A 26,106-nucleotide genomic window follows, 5' to 3' on the forward strand; every position below is an offset into this window, starting at 1 on the left:
CAAACTTAGTGTTATAAAGCAATACAGATGTATTCTCTTAACAGTTCTGGAGGCCAGAAGTCCAAAATCAGTCTCACTGGGCTACAGTCGGGTGTCAACAATTCTGGTCCCTTTTGGAGGCTCCAGGGGAGAATCTGTTTCTGTGCCATCTCCAGCTTCTGGAGGCCACCTGTATTCTTTGATGCATGACCCCTTCCTCATACTGATCCTCATGTTCTGTTGTCACGTCCTTCTGTGACCCTCTTACCTCCCTCTTAAATGGACCCTTGTGATTACATTTAGAGCCCACCAGGATAATCCAGGAGAATCCTCCATCTCAAGATCCTTAACTTAATCACATCTGCAGAGTCCCTTTTGCCTTATAAGGTTCTATACAAACGTTCTAGGGATTAGGATGTAGACATCTTTGGGGACCATTATTCAGCTTACCACATAGGAACACTTTATATTAAGACCTAGGTTTGAAGAAAGAATGTGAAATCGGGTTGGGCAGGGGAGGTGGATCCTTCATGGAATAATGTATCCAGTATTTACCTTGATTATTTGATGGAGGAAGCAATACTTGTAGGTAGTTTCTTCAGAAAGAAATATTGAACAGAAGGAAAGATTTGGGAAATGAAAGTTTGGTAGAAGAAAATACAAGGATATAGTAAAAATTTTTTTGGTTGTGGGAAGAGATATGAATTTGGTAACCAGCCATTCCTCAACAACATCTACTTGGATATTTAGCAGTCCCACCTGTTGTTCTGAAGGGTAGCAGAATATGCCACCCCCAAATATAACTCTCTGGCATAAGGATTATCTCGAGCTGCTGCTGCTGCTGCTGATTATTATTTGCGGTACGCGGGCCTCTCACTGCCGTGGCGTCTCCCGCTGCGGAGCACAGGCTCCGGACGCGCAGGCCCAGCGGCCACAGCCCACGGGCCCAGCCGCCCCGCGGCACGCGGGATCCTCCTGGACCGGGGCACAAACCCGCGTCCCCTGCACCGGCAGGCGGACTCCCAACCGCTGCGCCACCAGGGAAGCCCGAGCTGATTATTTTCGAAAAGCAGCAGACATAGGAGGAGTTCTGAAGATAGAATAGAAGTTACCTTTGTAAAGGAAAATTTCATTTCTGAGAGTATAGCTCTCTGTACCAGGAAGAGAAGAATGGCTCTAAATCTAAGATACTCTTATAAATGGAGAAAAGTTTAGATTTAAATGTGCTTTTCCTGATCACCTCCCCTTACTAGCCTCTCCTCTTCCCTTCTTTTCTTTGTCTTTAGCTGAAGATGGTGTTTAAGGTGGTGGCTTGAACCATCTTGGGGAGTTACTGAGTTTTTCTGGGTCTCTGTCATGTGTACATGAGGTATACATGTTAATAAGCTTCAACCTATTTTTCTCTTGTTAATCTTTTACTATAGGGGGTCTCAGCCAAGAACTCAGAAGGGTAGAAGGAAGATGATTTTTCTTCCCCTATAGTTCACGTAAACCACAGCAATACTGCTTTAGATTCTAGAGACAGGAGGAAAGCCTCACTGTTTTTTTTGTTTTTGTTTTTGTTTTTTTGTTTTTTTGCGGTACGCGGGCCTCTCACTGTTGTGGCCTCTCCTGCTGCGGAGCACAGGCTCCGGACGCACAGTCTCAGCGGCCATGGCCCACGGGCCCAGCCGCTCCGCGGCATGCGGGATCTTCCCAGACTGGGGCACGATCCCGTGTCCCCTGCATCTGCAGGCGGACTCTCAACCACTGCGCCACCAGGAAAGCCCAAGCCTCACTGTTTTTGTTGTTGTTGTTGAATAGAATTATTAGCTACTGATATAGATTGATAACAGATATTCTGGAATCTTCTGGAAAAAATTTAAGGCAAAGATGGAACGCTATACCATGGAAGGTAGCAGGGGACTGTTAGGAGAGGTACATGTGGTATGAATTTAATGCCCTCTAAAAAATGAGCTTGCTCTCAAAGCTTTCTCATTGTTCAGTTGACTTGGAGGAACTTTCTGGCCAGCAGTGACTGGTTATGTGTTCCAGGGAGCAAAGTTACAGAACTCTGTTAACAGACGCTTGAAGCTTGGATAGTCATGTCCATGTTTACAATAACAGCCACCATGTCCTAAGTTATTACATCTGGACTTTAGGCAATATTTCCCTTTTTCCTTCACAGCAATGCAGCAAAGTCCATGTTATCACTCCCATTTTACAGAACGGGAAACTGAGCCTTGGCTGCAGGAAAACTTGTTACAGAGCTGGTTTACAGCAGAACCAAAATCAGACAGAAATCTGTCCAAAGCTCATGCTTCACGCAAGTTAACTGTCTTCTCTGTCACTTTCCTGGCAGGCATTGTATTTTAGGAGGAATGATTGCCTTCTTGGCTGTTTTCATAAGGGAACTCTGTTTACTTTTGGAGATCTCCAACGGCAACGAAGTTTTCACGCATTCTGAAACATAGAAAACCTTCACACACAGGGGTACTTTCCCCAGCATCTTTTAAATATATAAAACATTTTGAAACGATCTCAATAGCCAGCAGTTAGTGGTGGTACATCTACAAATTGGACTGTTATATAAATTGCATTTATGAAGATTTTAGAGATTTAGAAAATAATTTTTTATAATGTAAATAAGCTATGATAGAAAATTGTTTATTTAGACCATGTGAAAAGTGCATAGAGAAAAGAATTGAAGGAACTTATACTAAGATATTAAGAGAGATTATCTCAGGACTCAGGGTAATTTTTTATTCCTTCTTTGTGCTTTTCTATGCTTTCCAAATTTTCTACAATCAATGTAAATTCTATTTATAATTTTAAAAGCTGGATAGAAAATGTTATTTATCTAATAAATATTGAGTACATACTATGTGCTAGTCACTGTTCTTGGCATTGGCAGTGAGAAAGACCAAGCCCTTGCCCTCATTTAGCTTATTTTCTATAATTCTTATTTAATGAAATCTGTTACCATTATTTATTCATCCATGTCAAGCTAACAGGCACTCTTGGATTCACTGGAAGCCAAAACTCTTTTTTTTTTCAGATGAACTGAGTCATTCTTGTTCTTTAAAAGTGAATTTTTTCATTGAATAGGCTCAGTCTCCTGAGATGTTTTTACTTCAGGAGTTTTAATTCTGACAAAGAGTATATTAGTTGTCCCTTCTAGTATTGAGACACTTATACATCATTCAAGCATATTTTCTCTGACTTTTGTAGGGGAGGAAAAAAATCTCTTCCTCTACCCATCTTAGGTTCTCCAGCTGGGGCCCTTTAAATGAGACTTTCAGATTAACAGAAGAAAAATGAACAGAGGTTTCTTAACATGTGCACTGCCCATGTAACACATGGAGTGACCAGAGATGAGTAAATCAAAGGTTTGTTTAGAACTTGAGTTTATATAGCATCTTAGTATAGGAACAATAAGTTTTAGAGAAGCACCAAGAAAAAGGAAAAGGACCTTGTGGCCCAAGGGAAGTCAGAAGCAGGGGAAACTAATGGTAGATCAAGGCTAGTTGTTATGCAGATTCCTCTGGTGCCATCTCCAGGCTGATGAAGGTCTAGATTAGATTAGCTTTTGTCCTTCCTGAGAGAGGGGAGGAGGGACCCCTTTGTAAACTTGTGTCCTGCTTTTAGCAAATAGGGGAAGGTCAGGAAACTTTTTCCGTGATTGCAGCTTCTTAATTGCCTTAAGCTCAAAATAATTCTTATGTCAAAGAGGCATATCGTGGGGTGACATATTCTGGTTTCCTTCACTTTATTCAGGCCAACAGTAGAGATACTGATGAAACGGTACCAAGCCTAGAATCAGAGCTCACCTGTAAGTCCCACCTTTGAGTCTCTGGTAGCCCAAGAAAAACAGATGGGACTGTTCACACAGCTGGTTCGTCTTCTGTATATTCTACTAGGAAGTCACGAAAAATTTTTCTGAAAGCCTTATTCACAGTGAGATATACTTATGGAATGTTGTGGCTAAGCCATTTTAGTAACTCTCTCAAAGAGGGAAATGAGGTCAGTTGGGCACATCGTGTTCTGAGAGCCCACACCATTTCTAAGGGTCTGCTGCCTGTGTGCAAAGTATTTTCTAAATACCTACAGACCATCTGTTAAGTAATTCGTTATAGGATTTCCCGGTGAATAATATTAAATTCATCTGTCTATGGTTTGGGAATTTGCTTTTTTGTACATCAGAACAATATTTTCCCATAACAAAGTCCTTGAAGGGATGAATGAGAACCACAAATACCTTGATAGGTGGTCCTTGAGATGGAAAATAGTCTCTCATCCTGATTAGTCAGAAGGCCATGCCTGTCTCAGTCTCTCTGTGGTCCTGAAGGCCTTCAGAGAGAGGTGTGCTCTGTTAATTCAACACTTATCTAAAGCAAAGCTCGCTGGCATAGGGAGATTTCAGAAGAACCATAAATGTGAATTTTACTTTGCATTTAAAAAGCCACGCTTTATGCAACTGACATGTCGGAGGAGAAAAGACTGACAGGGGAACTTCTTAAGAACACGAGAGGGGCTGGTAATTTGCATATTAATTTATGTACCCAAAATGAATGCAGACAGCCATAAAATGCACTTGTAATAATTATACTACCATTGAACTGTGAGCTTTTAATTAAATGGAATGTTTTTATCTTGTGTTTTTCACGTTAGCCACGTTGCTATGGGTGTCAAGCTGTTCTTGAAAATCAAAGCATTGGAGATGCCTGATGCTGGTCTTTCATCGCTCTGCGGCCCGCGGTGGCCTGCATTCCAGGACTGTGGCAGCTGGGTCTGGTGCTCTGGGCCTGCCCTGGGCACCTCTGCTTTATGCATGCTTTAAAGAAGGGCACTGGAGACCCAGCTCAGTCACACTGGCACAGGACAGGCATGACAAACCCTTTGGAAATGAGAAAGAAAGGATGCTTGCAACCCGTGAGCCTTTTAAATAAATCTGAAAACGAAACCCTGGGTGTTCTTCTTGAGACACTTTTGCATTATTTGTTTGCCGGCCGCTATTTTGATCTCCATTTACATTGTGGGCATCTCAGTGTTCAAGGCAGAAGCTGTGTTATACAAATGATCATTTTCACACTTTTCAATGCAGCAACAAGAATGTTCTTTTCTCCTTTTTTTTCTTCAGAAAGGCTGTTAAGTGGAGCCACTTGTGACTGATGTAAACGACTGCCATTGTGTTTTGATGTTCTGGGCTGGACACTGCTGAGCCTCGTGTTTTTATCTGAGTTGCACTGTCCCCATCCATTATCTTAGTGGAGACAGGAGTGACTGGGCACATCCCAGCCAACAGCTACTAGCCGTATTTTCCAGGAGGGGCTGGAGGCACTCGGGTTGGGGCTGGAGAATATTGATATAAAATGAGAGGCGTACAGGCACTGTTCAGGTATCCAAGGGAATTCACAGGGAGAGTGACATCACACACAATCGAGGCATCACTGTTCATGATGACTTTTGCTACAACTTACATGCCCAGGGACTTTTTACAGCAGCTCTGCACTGCATTGGTTTCTGGGTTTCAAGTAACAAAACAACTTACATAAAAAAAGAGGAATTTATCATAAGAGCACAGTGTTAAATTAATTAAACAAGGAGGCCATTAGGCTGAGATGGCTGTAATGCTGTGTGTGGTGGCCTAGTACGCAAACCAGAATCTGCGAAGCCTGTAAATGCCTCAAGGTTACAAAATCGAAACCTAAGGGCAACCAATCACAAACAGCCAACGAGGTTTAAGCTCCAGCCAATCAATCATTTCCTTGCTTTGCTTTGCCCCAGTTCCTGGTGGTGGAGCCCTCCTAACCAGGTTGGCGCTGCCTGAAATGATTTTTGCTCATATAATCTCTTAAACTTTTTAATATGCCTCAGTTTATCTTTTAGCAACAGGCAGGTATGGGTCTTAAAACTTAAGGTCAGGGATGGGCTGGGATTCAGAAACGATCATTACAGGAACCAGGAATTCTGCTAAAATTCCAGGGGATATTTCTGCTCACCTCTTGGTCTCTTTCCCTGTGGTTTGTTCTTCATTCTTCATTTTCTTCATTGTTCTTCATTTTCTCTGGGCCGACTGGCTCTCTGTGCTGCTCTCTGGAGCAGGCAAAGCCGGAGGCCACTGACATCTCCCAAGTACAGATCTAGCCTCAAAGCCCGTCTGTGTCTGTCTCTGTCGCTCCTTGGACCCCTCAATTCCAAATTCTCAGAGAGGGGACCACGGCCTGGCCTGTATCCACTGCCTACCCCTAGTCTAACCAGCTGTGGCCCGGGGTGCGGGGCTGTGAGCGCGCAAGAGTGTGGGTGCGTATCTGCACGTGGGAGCAGGCCAGGCTGACAGATACGACTGTGGGCTGGTGGGGACAGTTGATGACACCCACGCCAGGTGCCCTTGTCTCTCTGCCTCTTTTTGGGTGTGACACCCTCATTGACTCCGTTAGGAAGTTCCCTAATAAGGCAGAGGGCTGTGAGAAGCAGGACCATAATGGTGAGGTCTTGGTGACATATCTTTTTAAAGCCAAGGGAACTCAAAATACATGACATGCTCTTCACTTAGGAGGGCGTTAGTGTAACCAGTCTGGCACCCAGAGTTGACAAGCTACAAGGGAGCAGAAAAAAGTCGAGATCTCTCAGGCTGAGTCCAAGATGCTTCTGAGAGGTAGATCAACCCCACACACCACTTCCCTCTCTACAGAACAGAAAGATTTGGTCAGAGAGCCCTCTGGAATTAGACCCATCATACACTGAGGGGTCCACATAAAGACAGTCCTTATTACAGCAATAATGAAAATTTTGAAGGCAGGGCCACCAGTTTTATCTGTGACTCCCTGCAGTCTCCTAAATTTCAGCTTCTTCTTTGACCTATTATTTCAAACTCTCTTCTCCCTCTTTTTCACCCAATTTGTTGCAATGAAGTTGCATGCTCTTTGGCTTTTGCACCGTATTTTCCTGTAATTCTCGAAAGCTGCAAACATTTTTTATAAGCTGTGAGATTAAAAGCTGAGGAAGGAAAAAGCTGAAACTGTGAAGTTTTAATTATTGCTTTTATGACATGAATTATCAAGGAATAATCAAAACAAATTCTGTTGAATCCAAGAAGCAAGATAATATAAGAAGCCACAGTGGTGCCAGGATTCATCAGGGAAAACAGAGTTATCCTGGCACCTTCATTGTTACAAGAGTGACATTGTCACAGAAGACATATAGGCGTTGCCAAAGAAGCACACACCACAAGGGGGCTGGCTGATCATGTGATTTGGTTTCTGTGTAAATTTCATGCCTGGCTTTCTCTCTGTCAGTCCTATAGCACTTTCTGTCTCTTTATTGCCACGGTGTGTTATGTATTAAAGCCACGTGTACTCATGTCTTATTTTCCCTAATAGATTGTAAGGTCCTTGAAGGCAAGGCACGTGCCAAATTACACAATTAGTGACTGTATAATTAGGTGTTGGCTTACTTTTTTTCCCCTTCTATTTCCTCTATTCAGATGCTGTTGGTATCTTTGAGGGAATCTATTATACAACCCCATCTTCATCTAAGTTTTGGATTCGCTGGAAAATAAGATACAAAGCATTATGAAGGGAGAACTGAAGTATCACCATTGTCACCAACGGAGGCTGGGATGTAGGACTGGAAGGTGTGGGTTAATGTCTGTGCCCAGATGGGTGTGCACCTTCCTTTCCCTCAGTTGAGCCCTTGGGCAGCCCTCTTGGGAGAAAGAGTCTTTAGAGCGTCTACACTAAACTAGAGGGCTGTTTCTGCTGATCCAGGTGGAGAAGGAAGACGGCAGATCCCACTGTCCTCCGCCTGCATGGAATCTTTGAATTAGCTCCACACAATGGAGGCTTGAGCCAAACCCACTGGGTGAGTCCTTCCGCCTGTTTGGGAAGGGGTTAGTAGCGGATCAGGAGGCCAGGAGTGTTTGCGGTATGGTTTCCTCATGGAAACCAGAGGTGGGAAGGCACATTTCCCATCGCCCCCCGAGAATGGGAGCCCCAAAAGTGCAGTAGCCAAGCCTTTGATTCCCCAAATCCAGCATAGATCAAGGTGCCTGGCACTGAGTGCTCAACACACACTGTTGTTAGAATAAGTGGAGAGACTTTCCAATTCCATTCCCTGAAAAAGAGCAGGCACCCCACAAATACTGTTGAAAGAATAAGTGCTTAAGTGCTTTAAGCGACAAGTTGACCCTGAAGAGAATTATAAATGATAATGATAATAATAATAATAATTTCATATGATCATTGTCTGTATCCTGTGACACCTGTTAAGAATGGCAACCCACAGAACCTTGCACTCAGGACCAGGAACACAGATTTTGGTCTCCAGCGTTATACGTGACAAGATCTTTGTGGCTGTGACCGGCAGTCTGTGGGTTCCGAGGTCTGTGTGTGGGACTCCTGAGGATGGCCTGCCAGCATCAGAGGGACCCAGTGCTGCTGAAATGGGGCAGTTTGTGAATCAGCCCCATTCAAAGATTGGGTGGGCCCACTTAACTTTTTCTCAGTCCCTAAGTCCTAATTAACTGCAGGTAGACTTGCCATCCAAAGGCTGATGCCACAGCTGCTGACCTTTGGGGGTAATTAACCTTGGCTCCAAGTACCCAAAGTGGATTTTGTAGTTGCTTGAAGCCTTTTGTTGTTGCTCGAAGCCTTCTGAGCAACACTGCAGCAGGGCTGGAAGTGTAGGTTGAGGTGCCGTCCAGACTTTAGCCAATGCTGGCACGTTGCTCTCAACACTGAAGGTGCAGTTCATGGAAAAAGTGTGTTGGGTGGGACCTGCAGGGCGTACCAGTGCGGCTGGCACATGTGTCTGTGGGTTGGAGAGAGGAAGGGGGTGGGGGAAAGGAAAGCCTCCCTCAGCTGGGAGTTACCTTCCCTTCCTGTTTCCTCTGGGAAGCCTCAGGTCCCAAGGACCACACATCACTTTGGCAGCTTTACTTTACTCCAAGCCCTCACCAGAGTTCAGAATTCAGGTGTTTTCCTTAATAAGGAAATTTGGTTTTCAGCTTGTGAAAGTACAATCAAGTTGCATGGCCCTTTGACCTGGGGCTTAGAGCAGCTTCTTATCGGTTTATACGAACTCAATGGTGATATGATCTAAGCTGTACCTGGAATTCCCACGGAGAGTTTTTCTTTGCTGCTCTGAGAAGCAATCATTTTCACACCCATTATTTCCAGCTTAATTTAAAATGTTTGTTGTGGAGGGAAATGCCCTTTGCTTATTATGCTGAGAGGTCTTTTGTTGAGATCTGAGGCTTCTGTGTTTACAGAACAAATATTCTAGCTCAGACGGACAGTTATTTTTATCCTCTTCCTATATTGAAAACTAAATGGGAAATAGACCCATGATAACTAATAGAGAACTGCACCACCTATGGCAACTCATTTCAGCATATAAATTTGTTTTCTTTTACCTTCGACATAAAAATCCTTTGTCTCCCTTGGTAGTATCCAAAATTGCACGTCTGATCTTTTATGTGCCAATCACTCCTGAAAATATCCCTGCAATTTCAATGCTATCTGGAGCAGTTACTGTCCATAGTCTATGTAAAGGTCTGATGGAGGAAGAGGAATAAATATTATGACAATTATTACTATGAGCTTTCATTTTAAGCAAAAAGCCCAAGATTTCTACGGAGACACAAGTATATCAAATGGTATTTTTATGGTCACATCTAAACTGGGCAATAATAGCATATCAATAAACTTCAATTACACTCAGGAAGATACTAAAAGTGAACCTATAGTGATACTCAATAAAGTCTACAGGCTCATTAGAGATATACAGAGCAGTGTCATCCATCTGGTATTTTTCAGTGACTTCTAGTCAGTTACTACATTTCATCACATGTAATCCTCTTTTATCTCCAGTTCCTGCTGGTGTGGCAATTCTCACTCTGCTACATCTGTGGCTTTACTGTGAATTTTTATCACCTATGAGTCAGTGCATCCCTTTCTGCCCCTGGATGTTGTTGAACTGTATCTGTTAAAGATTTAATAGCAAGGTGATATAAAATATGTTTTTAGAGACACATAGGAAATATGTAAAACGATTAAAAAAGTGGGCATGGCTTGAAATAAAAGATTGCATTTCAGGCAAACTATGGATTTCATCAGTGCATTGGACATGGAGTTTGCCATGTTGTTTTTAGAGGGCAAAAAGTAAACAAAAGAAAATAAAAACAAAGAAGCAAAAACAACTGCGCAATGGTGATCTTTTGGAAAGGAGACTTTGTACACATGTTTTATATATGTGTGTGAAATGTTTTATGTGTGTAAGAATGTACAAATATGAAGTGTATATGTCCATTTGTATAAATGTTATGAAATGTATAGCTCATATTTTGGAAAGTTGGTTGCTTTTTTTTTTTTTTGCGGTATGTGGGCCTCTAACTGTTGCGGCCTCTCCCGTTGCAGAGCACAGGCTCTGGATGCACAGGCCCAGCGGCCATGGCTCACGGGCCCAGCCGCTCCGCGGCATGTGGGACCTTCCCGGACCGGGGCACGAACCTGTGTCCCCTGCATCGGCAGGTGGACTCTCAACCACTGCGCCACCAGGGAAGCCCTGATTGCATTTTTAATCGACTTTATTTTTTAGAGCAGTTTTAGGTTTACAGAGAAATTGAGAGGAAGATACAGAGAGTTCCCAAATACACCCTGTCCTCACACATGCATAGCCTTCCCCGCTACCAAACCTGCCACCACAGTGGTATGTTTGTTACTGTTGGGGGGAAGAAATTTTCGTCTACCCTTCTAGGTTTTTCTGGTTGGACTAAGCATTAAATTGACATGAGACAGATTACCAGGAGAAAATAGAACAAAAGTTTAATAACGTGTATACATGGGAGAGACCCAGAAGAACTGAGTAACTCACCAAAATGAGTTAAATACCATCTTCAGCTAAACACAAAAATACCATCTTCAGCTAAACACAAAAGAGGCTGTTGGGGGTAGTGGTTTGGGACTTCAAGAGGAGGAAGGCAATTCACGTGGAGATGGAAAAGCAAATGTTTGCCTGGGCCCTGCAGAGACAATGGGAGGAATTCTAACAAAGAGACTTTGCTAGGTTCCTCCCGGTCTGCCTTACCTAGTTCACATTATAGTTGTCTGCGGTGACAGTTCCCTTCCTGGGATAGGTCCTCTATCTACATTCTCTTAGACAGTTAGAGGGAAGGTCAGAGTTTCTTCCTGAGTCTTTTGGGCCTTGATTGTTTTCAGTGCAGAATAATCCACATGCCAAAGAGACATTTTGGGGTGGCAAATTTTTAAAGTCAAAGAACTTACTTGCCACTTCATTGTTACTCAAGTCCATAATTTATATTAAAGTTCACTCTTTATGTTGTATCTTCCATGTGTTTTGACAAATGTATGATGACCTGTATCCACCATCAGAATACCTTACAGAGTATTTGCAGTATTCTAAAAATCCTCTGTGCCCTATCTGTCCATCACTCACTTTCCACTTGCCCAGTCTGATTTGCCTCATCTTATGATAGTTGCTCTATCATAATGCATATCCACCCCTCTTCCTTCTCTCTCTTTTTCTCCATCACCCCCTTCCTCCCTTCTTCCTCCTTTCTTTCCAAAACTATTTATTGTGCATCAGCTGTGTGCTACGTTCTCTGCTAGGTATTGCGATAATGCAGTGGGGAGCAAAACAGACACAGTATCTGTCCTCATGGAAGACAGATTTTAACCAGTGTTCCCCAGATAAAAATATAGTGGCATAATTGCTGGGAATAATGAGAAAAGGATTGTATGAGCAGTAACAAAGAAGAAACCCAGTTCAGGATGTAGGAATAGCTTAAGCTGAGATCTACAGGAAGAATTAAGAGTTTACCAGGGGTGTAGTGTTCTAAGCAGAAGAAATATGTCGCCTTCTAGATAGGAAAACTTCTCAAGATTTCTTTTTGTTTGTTTGCTTTTAAGTAGACTTTTAACTTCAGAATAATTTTAGGTTTATAGATAGCACAGAGATAGGCTTTCAAAGATAGTAGAGAGATAGATTTTCAGAGACAGTACAGAGAATTCCTATGTACCCCTCACCCGGTTTCAGTAAGATATTGTTATTATCTTACATTATCATGATACAGTTGCCACAAATAAGGAATCAAACTTGGTAGGTATTATTAATGAAACTCCAGCCTCTATTCACATTTCACCAGGCTTCCCTTAACGTCCATGGTCTGTTCTGGGTTCCAGTCGAGGACACCACATTGCGTTCAGTCATCATGTCTCCTGAGCCTCCTCTGGTCTGTGACAGTTTCTGACTTTCTTGTTTTTCAGGTCCTTGGCAGTTTGAGGAGTACTAGTTAGGTATTCTGTAGACTGTCCCTCGGGTTGGCTTTGTCTGATGTTGTTTTCTCATAGTTAAACTGTTTTTTTGTTTGTTTGTTTGGTGTTTTGTTTTGGGGAGGAGGACAGCAGAGGTATAGTGTCATTCTCATCACATCAGATCAAGGGGAAATGTCACATGCTATCAACATGACTTATCACAGATGATATCAACCTTCATCACCTGTCTCAGGTAGTATTTGCCAGTATTCTCCACTGTACTTTTCCCCACTTGCTTTTCTTTACTTGTTGGAAGCAAGTCACTAAGTGCAGCCCACACTCAACCTCCTTGATGGGGGAGTATCTACATAAATTATTTGGGATTTTTCTCTATGGGAGATATCTCTCTTCTTCTCCATTTATTTATTTAGTCAGTCATTTATATTAGTATGGATTCATGCATATTTATTTTATACATTGAGTTATAATCCAGTACTAAATTATTTTGTTGCTCAAATTCTTCTAGCTGTGGCCATAGGGAGCTCTTTCAGGTTGGCTCCTGTGTCCCTTTTACATAATCCCATCTTTTTTTTTTTTTTGAGCACTTCCTGACTTTCTGGCACTACAAGATGCTCCAGGCTTATCCTATGTAATCCCCGTCCCAGCCCTGGAATCAGCCAGTTCTTCAAGGAGCCCTGGTTCCTTTTATTGGACAGTGGTATTAGAAGCTAATAGGTGGCCCTAGGAGTGCTCATTGCTACTGGGGTGTCACTGCTTCCAGCCCTTCCCAGCTGAGAGAGCAAGAAGATATATGCATGTAGACTAACTCATGTGTATACGTATATCTATAAATATTTCTATATGTATCCTTCTGTATCTAAATTAAGCTAAACATGAAGTCATACTGATGTTCTTGAACTCAAATCCGTTACTACCTGGATCACTCTCGTCTTCTTTTGCTTGTCTGTAATCTCCCACTCCAGTGGTGAAAAATCTGGCTCCCACCATCTGCCATCCATTTACTTAATTGTTCAATTCCAAAATCTGTCTATCTATCTATCTATCTATGATGGCTTCAGAATTGTTAACCTCTTCCCCCATGGGAAAACATTATCAATTCGAGTACTGTGCTTATGTAAACTTCCTTTTACCTAATTTAGTCCTGCAACCTCTACTCATTTCCAAAGTTACTTAGGCCGGCACTTTTTTCCTACCACCTCTGTACTGAAGTTATTTCATACATTTGTAGTAAAGTTAGGTTCTTTTGTCTCTATTCCATCCTGGGATAGCCTGACCTCCTAAGTCTTTTTTTTTTTTTTTTTCTACTTTCTTGCACTAAGATTCACTCTTTGTACTGTAAAGTTTATGGGTCTGGCAAATGCATGTCATCATGTGTCTACCACTACTGTACCATACAGATTAGTTAGATGACTCTAAAAAGTGCTCTGTGCTTCCAACTAGGCAAACACTGACCCCCTGCCCCCTCTTCAAAACCCTGCAATCGCCGATCTGTTTTCTGTCTTTAGAGATTTTCCTCTTCTACGATGTCAACTATATCTATATAACCTTTCAGACTAGTTTTTCTTTTGAAAAATACATTTAAGATTCATGTCGTGTATGTAATAACTTGTTCCTTTTTATCACTTAATAATCCATTTTATGCACATATCACAGTTTATCCATTTACATACTCAAGGACATCTTGGTTACTTCTAGTTTTGTGCATTTTTTAATGAATAAAGCTGCTACAAACAGTTGCATGTATCTTAGTTCAGGCCACTCTAACAGAGCATCATAGGTGGGGTCTATAGACAATGGAAATTTATTTCTCACGGTCTGGGGGCTGGAAGTCTGAGATCAGGGAGCCAGCGCAGTCGAGTTCTGGTGAGGGCCCTCCTCCAGGTTTGCTGACTTCTCAGTATCCTCACATGATGGAGAACAGAGAAGGGAAGCAAGCTCTCTTGTGACTCTTATAAGGGAACTAATCTTCTTCATGAGATTACCCACGTGACCTCATCCAATCCTAATCACCTCCCAAAGCCCCTGGCTCCTAATACTAACCACATTGGTGGGGTAGGGTTTCAACATACGAATTGTGAAGGGACACAAAAGAAACTGCCAAACTGTCTTCCAAAGGGACTGTACCATTTTTAATTTCTACTGGGAATGACTGAGAGTTTCTATTGCTGTGCATCCTCATCAGCATTTGGTGGTATTAGGTTTTTTGGGATGTTAGCCATTACTAGATGTATAAAATAGTATCCAAAAAGGTTCTAATCATTTTTGTAGCCTCAGTGGCTAGCATTGGTATGCCAGTATTGGAATGAATCAATGAATAATTAAATAGAACAAGAAAATGTGATTTTAAAATTTATCTTAAAGGTTCCTCTGTTATTGAAGGGGGTGGATTTGGGTAGGGATTACATTTGGAAAGAGATTGTGAGCTCAAATGCCTATAAAGTGAAATAGACTGAGTGTAAGGACAATAGGAAGTGGTGAGGACTGTGGCAACATGGAAACACCAAGAGAATCAGTGAACCTAGTATTGCCAGATTTTCCAGATTTTTAAGTTGCACCATAAAATCATTAGAAATTCTCCAATTTGTAAATTTTAGTAATCAACTAAAAATTTTAAAACACTTTGTGGCATAGATAATACATGTTTGTAGGACAGATTTGAACAGCGAACCACCAGTTTTTAAACTATGTGCTCTGTCTCTGGGGGTGTGGCATCATGGCAGTATGTCCTTAAATGGCCTAAGATTTTAGTCATTATTTGATTATTATTTCTCATTTGAGGTTATTTTGATTATTTGAGGTAATCAAAACGAGTTTAGAATGTAGGAGATACAACAGAAGAGGAGAAGAAAATCAATGTGAAGATTTCAGTATCAGAAGGGAAGCTGGAAAATGTGACTTGATGCCTAGTTTAGAAGCTTACGTTAGGGAACAGTATATTCAGTGGTCAATTATTTGAACTTTTGTTAGTGTGAGAACTCCGAGTTAGGAAGTCACTTGGATTGATCAGTTTCATCTTGGAATGTGGAGCTTTCATTTAAGCTACTGCCTTCCAGAGCTTTGAGAATCTTTCTCTCTCCATAGTGGGGTTTTGTCAGGGAAAAGAATCAGACAGCCCACCAGAGTGGGGCTGGCCATTTCACTGACCTATTTTGTCTATTGTTTTCCTACACTTTTCTCCCCCCAATGACGTAAAAATCTGAACACATTTTATAATTTATGGGGACAGAAAAAGTTATATGTCACAGGCAACAATCTAGTAAATATTTATGAACTTTCTGCTTCTTAATATGAGGGTGTGAAAATACCTTAGCTCCTGATGGCACATAAGTCATTACTGTAAGTCTGGAGAAGCCGAGAAACCCATAGTCCTGAGTAAGGTCTCTGTTTCTGTACAGAAATGTTCCTGTGGAACTCTCTCTCCTTTTTGACATGCTGATACCCTTCTGTTTCATTACTGTTCTAAGAAACCCCAAAGCTGTGTTTCAACAGAATCTGTGCATTCTCTAATCAGAGACAACATGATACATGGTAAAATGGTTTCTACGTCCTGCCTGGAATGGACAACAAGCAAGAAAAACACCCCCTCTCTAACTTTAATTAGAATTAGAAGGTTCCCCAGGCCTTGCTCAGTTAGTGACTGAGTGCCCTGAAGGGGCCACGTTCGGACCTGGTTAATTTTGCTTAGTTCAGTAGCCACAGCTTGTTCCTCTGGTTCTGCACTATCATCTGGAGAACATGTCCCCTTAATCATTAAGGAAACGGAATGTCTGAGCCAGATGCATCGCCACTTCTGCAAAACGACTTAAAGTGCAGGAAGCCCTATTGATGTTTGTGGTCAGTACCATTTTCTCGACAGCCAAAGAAGAGAACATTATATGGAAAAATCCCATTTATTAGCTGTGTGATAATGGCCTTTGACCTTTCAGAGCCTCAGCTTTGCTATCAGGAAGTTGGCAGTTAGGATTTAATGATATCATGTCTGTGAAAACTCTCAAAATGCAAAGAGGGGTACAAATCCAAAACAGGATGGTTACTTATGATTCTTCTCTGTGGAAAATAATCTCTAGTCACGGCAATAGCTTTAAATGGAAACTCTGCATTCTGTTTATTTCAAGAAATAATATTTTGATCTCATTCCAGCTCAATGCCATAAACAAGTGGAGATGTTCAAAATCTCACTTTGAACAGAAATCCATGCTTATGTACTGATTCTCCACCTCAGAGTAGTTCATACCCAAGGCCTCACAGCAACTGCGGTGCAGCCCTTGGTTCTGGTGTGGCCCGAGGGGTCGCACGTGAGTGGGCATATCTGGGCTCTCCTAACCTGCCGCACCTCAACATGAAAGCTGTGCCTTCCTACAGTTTATCGACTGTGAATATCACTCACATCGTATTTTTATTTTAAAGAGAGAGTTTTGCTATTTAAAGAGTTATGCTTAGAAACCACCATTCTAAACTATACATGGAAATGCAACAACCAACATCCAGACTGTGGGAAACTTTATGGAATAAATGATCTGGTGTTTTCGACAAATATATTCCAAGGGCATATGTCCATATAGTCTACCTTCTCTCCATTATTTCTTTTCTCTCTCTTCTTGCAAGCATGGGTTATTTCCTCTCAATCAGATCTTTGCCATCAACATACAGACATGTTACTATTTTACCCACCTTAAAAAATATTTTTCCTGGCCTGACAGTGGCCACCAATGGCCTCCCTTCTTTGCAGCCAAACCCTTGGAAAGTATGTCTATAATTGCCTCCAATCTCTCTCCTCTCATTCTCTCTAGAAAACAATCCAAACAGGTTTTTGTCTCCACTGAAACTGATCTTATGAATGTCTCCACAGATCTTGGTGACATTCCTAAATCCAATGGTCCATCTCTGGTCTCATCATACTTCACCTTTTCATAGATAGGTCACTGTTTTTACCTGGCTTCCAGGACATGCGCTCACCGGATTTCCCCCCTATTATTCTGACTGTTGTCTTATGCTTTTAAGTTTTCCCCTGGCTTCTCTTGCTGACCTCTGAATGTACACTGTCCCAAAGCTCAGTTCTTAGAAGCTTCTCGTTTCTCTCCACACTGCTTGCCTCATGGATGCCTCCACGTTTGTATCAGCAAAAGCCACCCCTGCGCTGAACACTCTTGAATGCTTATCTCTAGCCCTGCTGCGTCCAATAGCCTGCAGTCCCTTCTCTATAACTGCACACTTTCCATCTCACTTGGATGTGTAAGAGATTTCTCAGACTTAACATGTTCTGAACTTACCTCCCAATATTTCCCAACCTGCCCTTCTATAACCAGTTCTTCTTCCCATTAGTGGCAATGCCAGGCCTTCAGTCTTGGGATGAAACATTCTAGTGTTATTCTGGTTAGAGAAAACATTATTCAGGCACTTGCTAAAGTTGATAAGACAGACTTTATTTGGGGGGGGGAACTATTGTAATGGGATTTGCAGTAGAGGAGTGAGAGATTGTGCTCAACTCTGAATACAACAAGGAAAAGTAGGAATTTATAGCCAAAGGGCAGAGTGGAGGTGGAGGTGGGGGGTGGGGTGGGGGTCAGTGGATGGAAAGTTCTAAGAGGAAACATCAAGGCTAGGGGGATTCATGCTAGATCAACTCAACAGTATTCTTGCTGAAGGTAGCTGAGGGTGATAAGTCTTGGTTCAGGCTGCTATCACAAAGCACCATAGATTGGGTGGCTGATAAACAACAGAAATGTATTTCCCACAGTTCTGGAGGCTGGAGGTCCAAGATGAGGGTGCTGGCATGGTTGAGCTCTGGTGAGAGCTCTCTTTTGGATTGTAGACTGCCAACTTCTTGTATCCTCACATGGTGGAGAGAGCCGAGAGAGAGGAAGCAAGCTCTCTCCCAACTCTTTTAAGGGCGCTAATCCCATTCATGAGGGTTCTATCCTCATGTGCCACCACATTAGGGATTAGATTTCAACATGTGCATTTTGGGGGAGGGAGAGTCATTCAGTCCATACAGATATCAAAGGTGGGAGATTTTCACTAAACCAGCCTAGCAGAATTCTTGCTAAAACTGAGCTAAATGGGCCAAGGATAGAGACTAAGAGTGGGGTCTGAAGGCTCAGGGAACCCTGACTAGTTAGGTCACAGAAAGTCTTTGTCTTCCTCTCTTTTGCTCCTACTACAATCTGGTTTCCCAGCAAACTTTATTTTTGGCCCTTACCTCTAAAATATAGCCAGAATTCGACTACTTTTCACCACCTTGGCCACTCCTCTGGTCCAAGCCACCATTATATTTCACCTGATTTTTTCAGTAGCTTCCGGTTTCTCACTTTGCTTCCCTTCATTAGATTTTCAACACTGCAGCCAGAGTGACCTTGCTTAAGCCCAAGTCAGAGGGTTTCTCTCCTCTGATCAGGACCCTCCGATGGCTCCAAACTCACTTAATGCAAAAGCCAAGGTTCTCACTCTGACCCACGTGGCCATTTGTGACCTGGCCCCCATCACCTTCCTGACCTCACCTCCCACTGCCCTCTTTCTTTTTCACTGGTCTCCTTGCTGGACTGTAAATACCCACAGGCCATCTTTATATCTTTCTACTCCCACTCGAATGTAAATTCCATGAGATGATTGTCCATGTCATGCTTTGCAGAATCCCTGCTCCCAGGACAGTGCCTCATACAGAGTAAGCAGGCATTGAATATATCTTAAAAAAATAAATAAATAAATAAATATTTTGGAAAGCATTGGAAAATATGCTTAAAGGTACATGTTAAAAATTTTAAGGCAACTATTTAAAGAGTAAGTAATAGATTTAATTTCCAAGTAATTAGAGGAGAAAAATAGAATATGGAACTCTTTACCGGTAAGAGACAGGGGAAAGAAAAAAGTTAAAAAGGTACACATTAAACAGAAAACCAAAACAGGATAGCAGAAAGTAAAAGCATGTCAGGAATAACAATCTATGTGAACGACACAGACTCTCAGAATTGAATTTAAAAATTCCATTATGAGCTGTTTAAAAGAGGCAAATATAAAACCAAATGGTGCAGGAAGATTGAAAGTAAAGGGAAGGAAAATTATATGCCAGGCAAATGTTAATAAAAAGAAAACAGGAGTAACAATGTTAAAATGACAAAATATAACTCAAGGGTAAAAGCATTGAGAAGGAAAAAGAAAAGATGAATTATATTAATAAAACACCTACCAAGAAAATAGAAGAATCATAAAGCAATTTATAATTTTCATCATAGTTTTAAAATATAAATAAAGCAAAGGAATAAACTGAAAATCTACATTCATAGTGAGAGATTTTAACACACCTTTCTCAGAACCTGGCAGATCAAGTAGACAAAAATTGAGGGCACAAGAGTATTTAAATACCCCATTATAGGTTGGGTAGTGGGTAAAAATTGTGCTCCAAATATATATCTAGAGAGTCATAAGGACTTAAAAAACAAGGAGACACACATAAAAATAATCATATGTTTTATATATACTGTCTAAACACAAAGATTCAATTGGGAATCCTAGTCCATTTTCTAATCTTTCAATGCATCTGCATCTTGACAGAACAGGGATCCCCAGAGTAAGAGCCTTGGATCAGCAGCGTCAGCATCAAGTAGGAATTTGTGAGAAATGCAGATCCCTGGGCCTAGCCCCAGACCTTCCAAGTCAGCAACTCTGAAGATGGGCCCAAACTTAACACACCCTCTGGGGGCTTCTGATGCCAACTCAAGTGTGAGACCCACTGGCACACATCTAACCTCAGAAGCCTACCTTCCTTGGTTTGGATGTCCTCAAGGCAATAGAAAAATAAATGCTTACACATTGTTCACATTTCTATTCCATTATCTCGATGACGGTCTGTTTCACAATAAAGCTCTAGTCTAAGACTCCAGGTCTTAGATCATTCTCACACAGTTTCCTGGGTAATTATGGCCTGAATCTTTATAATGGAATTTTATTTAAGTAAAAAGCAAAAATAAGTAGCTCTCATGCTGTGAATATTAAAAGTGTAAAAATTTTTAAAGGAAGAACTAGATGGCATAAAATCCATCTGTTATGACAGTTTGTCATGCCTGAATTTTATGTGTGGATTATGGGCAAAATTTTCACCTGTATCCGCTTCTGGCTTTCCAGTGCTGTGTCCAGGAGGGATGACACCCAGGATCAGGCAAAACTGCCAATAGAGGGAAATTAATTCCCCTGGCCCCCTTCTCTTCTCCATTCCTGAGGCAACCTTTCTCTGCTTTCATTTAGGCATATTCTGCCCAAGTAAAATGGCTAAAACTGCTCCCTGGGCAGCAGTAAGCAGGGCATGTTCTTTGGGGGATATTTATTTTAAAAAAAGAGAACAGTATAATTTATGCAAATTTTAATTTGCATATGGCTATGGACCAATTGTGTCCCCCAATCCAACTCTTATTTTGAAGTCCTAACCCCACATGTGTTGGCATTTGGAGGTGGGACCTTTGGGAGGTCATTAGGTTTAGATGAGGTCATGAGGCTGGGGCCCTTATGATGGGATTATTGCCCTTATAAAGAGAGACACCGGAGAGCTTTCTCTCTCTCTGCCATATGAGGACGTGGCAAGAAGATGGCCATCTGTAAGAAAGTAAGAGAGCTCTCATCAGAAACCAACCATACTGGCACCTTGATCTTGGACTTCCAGCCTCTAGAACTGTGAGAAAATAAATTTCTGTTGTTTAAGCCACTGTATGGCAGCCTGAGCGGACGGAGACAGATTCATCTATAGAATTATTCAAAGATGCATATCAAACACATCACATTGGAAGCCTGTCGGGGGAGAAAAATAGGAATGAGGGTTGGGGATCGAACAGGAAAAAACAAAACAAAAAATGAGAGAGGATTCCTACATGAAATAACTATTATAATATGTCCTGAACACAGAGGTATGATTAATTAAAATCTATGTACTGAAGATCCTAAAGGAAAAAGAAAGTTAGTTAATGGATGACCTTGAGTGAGTCCCCCCTCCTCTGCTTTTCTGGTCCTTCAGAGACCCCACCTGAGGCTTAGAATCCTGATTTCACTGATGGGCTATTACGCTTCCTGCCTGGAGGAAGCTGACCTAGTCCCCCTATGAGCCTCAATTCTCCCTATTTCTCTGTGCTTCTGTTCACCAGTGCCGAATAGAAATGCCAAGACAGAGTTTTTGGTGAAGTTGAAAAGAATAGCTTTATTGTTTTGCCAGGCAAAGGGGGCCACAGCAGGCTAATGCCCTCAAAACTGTGTGTCCTGCCATAGAGGGGGTAGTGACAAGTCTTATACTGTTCAAGGAGCAGGGCGTGATCAGCTCATGGACATTCTTCTGATTGGTTGGTGGTGAGGTAATTGGGAGTCAGCATCATCAACCTTCTGGTTCCAACTGGTCTGTGGTCTACGTGCTTGTGGGCAGCATACAGTTAACTTGTTCCACCTGCTGGGGGTTTCAGTATCTTCAAAACAGCTCAAAGGCCATGGCTCAGAATATTATCTATAGTCCTTGAAGAAGGACTAAAAATCCCTGATTTTGTTTAATGGCTAAAGTGTCATTATTATGTCTTGCTTGACAGTTTTCCTTTCTTTCTGCATTTTCTCATTTCTCTGATTAAATTTATTCTTTGATTAAAGTTTTTCTACAGACAAAAGGCAGGCGGTGGGGGTCTATTCTGGGAAGGCCTCATAGCGTTCTGCTCGGTTACCTTTCTACTGGAGAATGTTTTAAAGGGCCAGGTAGGAGATAACTTTTCATCTGTGGATAGACTTTCATCAGAATGATCTATTTAAGCTCTCAGATGATACAAGCTAATGCATATTCACCATTGTTATTACCAGACACTGTCTCTTGGAAATCAAATGCTTTTCTTGAATGCTTTTCTCATTGAGGGACTTGCATTTTCAGACATGCAATGCTTCCTGTTCCCTTGTCCTTTTACACCCACCTATCATGATTGAGTGGACTCTAGAAATTGATTTATTCATCAGTTTGCTGGTGGTTCTTGGTGAGTTTAAAGTTCTTATTGCCCATTACAAAAAGGTATTTAAGCACTCAAGTGTGTAGGGAACTTTCATGGGCTGGAGAGTTTGAAAGATGAAATTGGGTTACTTGTTATTAAAAGCCTAGGTCCAACAGCTGATAAAGTGTGGGACAGGAAGTTTGTTTTAGAAATAACTGTAGCTTTTGAGAATGGAACATATACAGGCATACCTCATTTTATTAAACTTTATTTTACTGCACTTTGAAGATACTATGTTTTCTACAAATTGAAGGTTTTTGGCAACCCTGTGTCAAGCAAGTCTATTGGCACCATTTTTCCAACAGCATTTGCTCACTTTGTGTTACTATGTCACATTCTGGTAATTTCCTGCAATTTTTCAAACGTTTTCATTATTATTATATTTGTTTTGGTGATCTGTGATCAGTGATTTTTGATGTTACTACTATGATTCACTGAAGGCTCAGATTATGACTAACATTTTTTAGCAATAAAGTATTTTTTAGTTAAGGTATGTACATTTTTTTTTTTTTTTTTTTTTGCAGTACGCGGGCCTCTCACTGTTGTGGCCTCTCCCGTTGTGGACCACAGGCTCCGGATGCGCAGGCTCAGCGGCCATGGCTCTCGGGCCTAGCCGCTCCGCAGCATGTGGGATCTTCCCAGACCAAGGCACGAACCCGTGTCCCCTGCATCGGCAGGCGGACTCTCAACCACTGCGCCACCAGAGAAGCCCCAAGGTATGTACATTTTTTAAGACATAATGCTATTGTGCATTTAATAGACTACAGTATAGTGTAAACATAACTTTTATAGGCACTGGGAAACCAAACTATTTGTGTAATTTGCTTTATTGCACTATTTAGTTTATCGCAGTTGTCTGGAACCAAACCTTCAGTATCTCTGAGGTAGGCCTGTATAAATTTGGAGGCTAATTATAGGTTGACTTAAGCTGTGGGCCTGATATGATTTTAGGCTTGAAAACAAAAATATAGCTCAGGGTTTGGGGAAGGCGGCCATGAATTTGAATCTTAGCTAAGCTGCTTACTGGCTGTTTTACCACAGACTTGGCACTTAGTCATTTTCAAATTCACTTTTCTCATCTAAAAAACAGGGATAATTCTATCCATTTTACAGATTTGTTGCAAGAATTAAATGGGATACCCATACATAAAGAAACTAGCAGTGTGTTAGGTACAGAGTAGGTGTTAGTGCAAGTCGGTTTCTTTCCTCTTTAGTGGAGCGAAATGAGACTTTTACTAGACAGTGAGCATGGGATCCACACCACCTTACCTGCTTTTTCACAATGTGATAGTATTGCTTACAAGGAAAAGTGTGGTAGAAGTGATACAATCTTTGAGGGTTGATTAATTTTATGGGAACCTAGCTAGCCTGAGAACTATTTTCAATGGTTCTTAAAGTTGTGGACCAGGCTCTTTATCTAACTCATTTATGCAGATGGGTGAGGAATAAGATGCTCTCCCCTTCTCCTCTCCCTTCTCGGCCCCCCTCCACTCCCCTCTGTCACAGCACACACTCGTCCTGCTGTGCAGCACTTGGGATCTGTGCTATTGTGTCTGTTAAAAGGAAGCCAGACTCAGCATCTCTCATTACTCTGTGGTAAGACTCTGGGTGAGTCCCTTAACATCCTTTAGAAATGAAGAGTTTTGGGTATTCCTTGGTTGTCCAGTGGTTAAGACTCCATGCTTCTATTGCAGGGGGCAGAGGTTCGATCCTTGGTCGGGAAACTAAGATCCTGCAAGCCACATGGCATGGCCAAAAAAACCCCACAAGGGTTTATCTTAGATAACTCTTAGGTCCCATCTCACTCTAGCATTTTCCAGTTCTGCATTTAAAGAGTAATACCCTCTATTAATCCCACATCTAAAGATCATTCTTTGATCATGGAAAATTAATGTGCTACTTAGCTTTGCTGCCCAAGTGTCCTCAGTGGACCAGCTGTATCACCATCACCTAGGAGATAGTTAGAAATACCGAACCTCAGGCCTCACCCAAGCTTCCAGAATCAGAATTTTAGCAGGGTTCCCAGGTGATGTGCATCCCTTTAAAGTTTGAGAAGCACAGCTTTAGAGAACCACAATTCACTTTTTTTTGTTCATGTGAAATTCACTGCCTTCATCTTCAAAGTATGTCTCCAGAAACCACATCAAATCCCAGAAAATTCCCACGAGGACACTCACACTTTGGCCATGTTTATAAAGGGAAAATGAGTCAGAGAAAAAAGAGGGCTTGATGAAGGACTGGGGATGACGACTGTCATAGGGAATGCGACCGTAATCATGCAGAGATAGCGGTCAGCATTTCCCGGCTTGTTGTATGTGGTGTTGGGATTCCCAGCGGAGTCAGAACAGCCTTTTGATACCCGAGCTAGTTAAACAGTTAGCATACAGGATGTCATTTGCACAAGATGATGCCCTTTGGAAGCTGTCAGAGTTTCTTTGAAAGGGAAGAGACTGACTTGTACACAGGTATTTCTAAGCCTTGAGTAATGTCATTCTATTTATTTTGGCCACCCCGGTCTTTAATTATAAAATTATGCAGTTTGGAAGGAGACTATTGCCCCCCACCCTACCTGTGCCAGGGTTAACTGAACACATTTCTCACTGGTTTCTTGGCATGGTGTGCCTTGCTCCCCACAATTGATCCTCCCTCCTGTAGTTGGCAGTCATGCTTTTTCTGAGCACAAATGCTGATTGCTGCTGCTGTGGCCGCCTGCCTATGTACCCCTTTTCAAATGGGCTGCTGAGGAGACTAACTTCATTTGGCTGCTAGGGGAGTGGATGAACTTGAGCTGCTCTCAAGCCATCGGTTCTGAATTTCTGTTTTTCTTGGAATGTGAATTCTCCCTCTATAAAGGGAATTACAGGTGGGCAATAAGAAGTACGTCCACCTAACCCTCCAAGAAATGCACGGGAAAAATGGCAGCTTATGCACAGGAAATGCTATGATGCTATTTTCTCTTAAAGTCCTTCCCCTTATTCTTCGTGTCCTGTGTAGCTTTGCAAGCTTCCTTGTCATCAACTGGAGCCTCTTATGACTCACAATTTTAAAAAGGAGTTGTCCCTTTTCCATCTTGCTTCCACCCTTGATTCCTAAGGAAACCAGAACAAGCTCTTGGGTAGAAGTCCTGGGAAGTAAAACTTGGACAGAGTCCCTTTCACATGCTTCTGGAACCAGATGGTAGTTTTAAATGAAACATTTCCTAGACATGATTATGTCAGATTTTTGGTTTTTTAAAAAATTACTGTATTTCAGACTTCAGTTTCCTTAAAAGGCCAACTCTATAATCTTTATTGTATAGATAGTTTTGTTTTCTGTCCTTAAATTTTGTAAATAAAATTCCAACATGCTTTTTAACACCTTGTCTCTGGTGAAAATTAAAATGTTGCTTAAAATCACACCATGGCAATTCTGTGCAGAATATGAAGCTTTCACATGACTTGATGGTATTCTAAATCATTCATATTGAGAAAGTGTCAAAAATGACTAGGATTTAGTATCTTAGGGAATAAAATGCTTTTTTTTCACTCTTATTGAAAGAATTCTAATGTAGTTTGAATATCTTGGGAGATGAGTTTATTCTGTGATGATGGACATGTTCTATATTTGTGCTGTCCAGTATGGCAGCCACTGGCTGCACGTGGTCATTGGGCACTTGAAATGTGGCATGTGCAACCGGGGAAAGGAGCTTTAAATTTTACTAATTTAAATGTAAATAGCCACATGTGGTTAGTGGCTACAATATTGGTTTAGACCAGGGGTTGATAAATTATAGCCCCTGGGCCAAATCCAGCCTACTGCCTGTTTTTGTAAAGAAAGCTTTTTTGGAATATAACTACACCCATTTGTAAAATTTC

The 26,106-nt window shown here is 41.7% G+C and overlaps 1 long non-coding RNA gene across 1 annotated transcript in view; it reads left to right on the forward strand.

Annotated features, from left to right (window-relative positions):
* Window positions 1-22,848, forward strand: part of LOC132508922 (uncharacterized) — a 68,270-nt gene extending 45,422 nt beyond the window's left edge. Inside the window, exons 2-3 of the long non-coding RNA XR_009536822.1 lie at window positions 7,445-7,821; window positions 22,777-22,848. This is a non-coding gene — a long non-coding RNA (uncharacterized LOC132508922). The remainder of the gene's footprint in view (window positions 1-7,444; window positions 7,822-22,776) is intronic.
* The last annotated feature ends 3,258 nt before the right edge of the window (window positions 22,849-26,106 follow it).

Source organism: Lagenorhynchus albirostris, chromosome 18, assembly GCF_949774975.1.
Source record: "Lagenorhynchus albirostris chromosome 18, mLagAlb1.1, whole genome shotgun sequence".
NCBI lineage: Eukaryota > Metazoa > Chordata > Mammalia > Artiodactyla > Delphinidae > Lagenorhynchus > Lagenorhynchus albirostris.